This window comes from Coregonus clupeaformis, chromosome 27 (genome assembly GCF_020615455.1).
Source record: "Coregonus clupeaformis isolate EN_2021a chromosome 27, ASM2061545v1, whole genome shotgun sequence".
Lineage (NCBI taxonomy): Eukaryota > Metazoa > Chordata > Actinopteri > Salmoniformes > Salmonidae > Coregonus > Coregonus clupeaformis.
This window is the reverse complement of record NC_059218.1, coordinates 44,053,503-44,056,002: the sequence shown is the minus strand read 5'-3', so window position 1 is coordinate 44,056,002 and position 2,500 is coordinate 44,053,503. Positions and strand designations below refer to the sequence as shown.

The following is a 2,500-nucleotide window of genomic DNA, read 5'->3' as shown; positions in this document are numbered from 1 at the left end:
GCTGCCAGTAGCTGACCAGTAGCTGCCCAGTAGCTGCCAGTAGCTGACCAGTAGCTGCCAGTAGCTGACCAGTAGTTGCCAGTAGCTGACCAGTAGCTGCCAGTAGCTGACCAGTAGCTGACCAGTAGCTGACCAGTAGCTGCCAGTAGCTGACCAGTAGCTGGCCAGTAGCTGCCAGTAGCTGACCAGTAGCTGACCAGTAGCTGCCAGTAGCTGCCAGTATCTGACCAGTAGCTGACAGTAGCTCCCAGTAGCTGCCAGTAGCTTGCCAGTAGCTGACCAGTAGCTGACCAGTAGCTGCCAGTAGCTTGCCAGTAGCTGACCAGTAGCTGACCAGTAGCTGACAGTAGCTGCCAGTAGCTGACCAGTAGCTGACCAGTAGCTGCCAGTAGCTGACCAGTAGCTGCCAGTAGCTTGCCAGTAGCTGACCAGTAGCTGACCAGTAGCTGACAGTAGCTGCCAGTAGCTGACCAGTAGCTGACCAGTAGCTGCCAGTAGCTGCCAGTAGCTGCCAGTAGCTGACCAGTAGCTGACCAGTAGCCTGGCAGCTGCCAGTAGCTGACCAGTAGCTGCCAGTAGCTGCCAGTAGCTGCCAGTAGCTGACCAGTAGCTGACCAGTAGCTGCCAGTAGCTGACCAGTAGCTGACCAGTAGCTGCCAGTAGCTGACAGTAGCTGCCAGTAGCTGACCAGTAGCTGCCAGTAGCTGCCAGTAGCTGCCAGTAGCTGACCAGTAGCTGACCAGTAGCTGACCAGTAGCTGCCAGTAGCTGACCAGTAGCTGCCCAGTAGCTGCCAGTAGCTGACCAGTAGCTGCCAGTAGCTGACCAGTAGTTGCCAGTAGCTGACCAGTAGCTGCCAGTAGCTGACCAGTAGCTGACCAGTAGCTGACCAGTAGCTGCCAGTAGCTGACCAGTAGCTGGCCAGTAGCTGCCAGTAGCTGACCAGTAGCTGACCAGTAGCTGCCAGTAGCTGACCAGTAGCTGACCAGTAGCTGCCAGTAGCTGACCAGTAGCTGACCAGTAGCTGACCAGTAGCTGCCAGTAGCTGCCAGTAGCTGACCAGTAGTTGCCAGTAGCTGACCAGTAGCTGACCAGTAGCTGACCAGTAGCTGCCAGTAGCTGCCCAGTACATACATACAAGGATATACCATGACATTTCAAATTATTAATTTAATAAAACAAAACTTTTCAATGACGTTTTTATGACGTGCGGCCCATAAAAAGACCGGGAGCTGACCGGTAGCTGACCGGTAGCTGCCAGTAGCTGCCAGTAGCTGCCAGTAGCTGACCAGTAGCTGCCAGTAGCTGCCAGTAGCTGACCAGTAGCTGCCAGTAGCTGAGTAGTAGCTGACCAGTAGCTGCCAGTAGCTGCCAGTAGCTGCCAGTAGCTGGCCAGTAGCTGACCAGTAGCTGCCAGTAGCCGACCGGTAGCCGACCGGTAGCCGACCGGTAGCCGACCGGTAGCCTTTACGTGTGTAGCTTGTTGTTGTTTATGTTGGCCAATCAAAGCAGCAAAGGGGATCAATGTGTAGCAAGTGGAGTGAGAGTTCATTAATGCAACGCAAGATGGAATAAATTACGGAATTAAAAGTTAGCGAAATGAGAAGGAGTAGGCTACGACGAGCAACTAACAGGTAGGCTGTTGTTTTATCTGAATGTGGTTGGGGAGAAAGCACAGCATGTGGCCTCAATTAGCCTAACTAGCTATAGCTTAGCTAGCTATCTTCTCTAGTCTACTCCAGTCAAGACAGGCACTGTTATATGGGATGATAAATAACATTGTGGCTGCTAGTCTTGGCTGTAGCTGCTACAAGTTAGCTAGTCTTGGCTGTAGCTGCTACAAGTTAGCTAGTCTTGGCTCTAGCTGCTACAAGTTAGCTAGTCTTGGCTCTAGCTGCTACAAGTTAGCTAGTCTTGGCTGTAGCTGCTACAAGTTAGCTAGTCTTGGCTGTAGCTGCTACAAGTTAGCTAGTGTTGGCTGTAGCTGCTACAAGTTAGCTAGTGTTGGCTGTAGCTGCTACAAGTTAGCTAGTGTTGGCTGTAGCTGCTACAAGTTAGCTAGTCTTGGCTGTAGCTGCTACAAGTTAGCTAGTATTGGATGTAGCTGCTACAAGTTAGCTAGTCTTGGCTCTAGCTGCTACAAGTTAGCTAGTCTTGGCTGTAGTTGCTACTAGTTAGCTAGTCTTGGCTGTAGCTGCTACAAGATAGCTAGTCTTGGATGTAGCTGCTACAAGTTAGCTAGTCTTGACTCTAGCTGCTACAAGTTAGCTAGTCTTGACTCTAGCTGCTACAAGTTAGCTAGTCTTGGCTGTAGCTGCTACACGTTAGCTCGTTTTGGATGTAGCTGCTACAAGTTAGCTAGTCTTGGCTGTAGCTGCTACAAGTTAGCTAGTCTCGGATGTAGCTGCTACAAGTTAGCTAGTCTTGGCTGTAGCTGCTACAAGTTAGCTCGTTTTGGATGTAGCTGCTACAAGTTAGCTAGTCTTGGCTGTAGCTGCTAC

The 2,500-nt window shown here is 51.1% G+C and overlaps 1 protein-coding gene across 4 annotated transcripts in view; it reads right to left on the bottom strand.

Annotated features, from left to right (window-relative positions):
• The window catches only part of nbeaa (neurobeachin a), a 231,892-nt gene that overhangs the window by 49,677 nt on the left and 179,715 nt on the right, over nt 1-2,500 (bottom strand). The window lies entirely within an intron of this gene.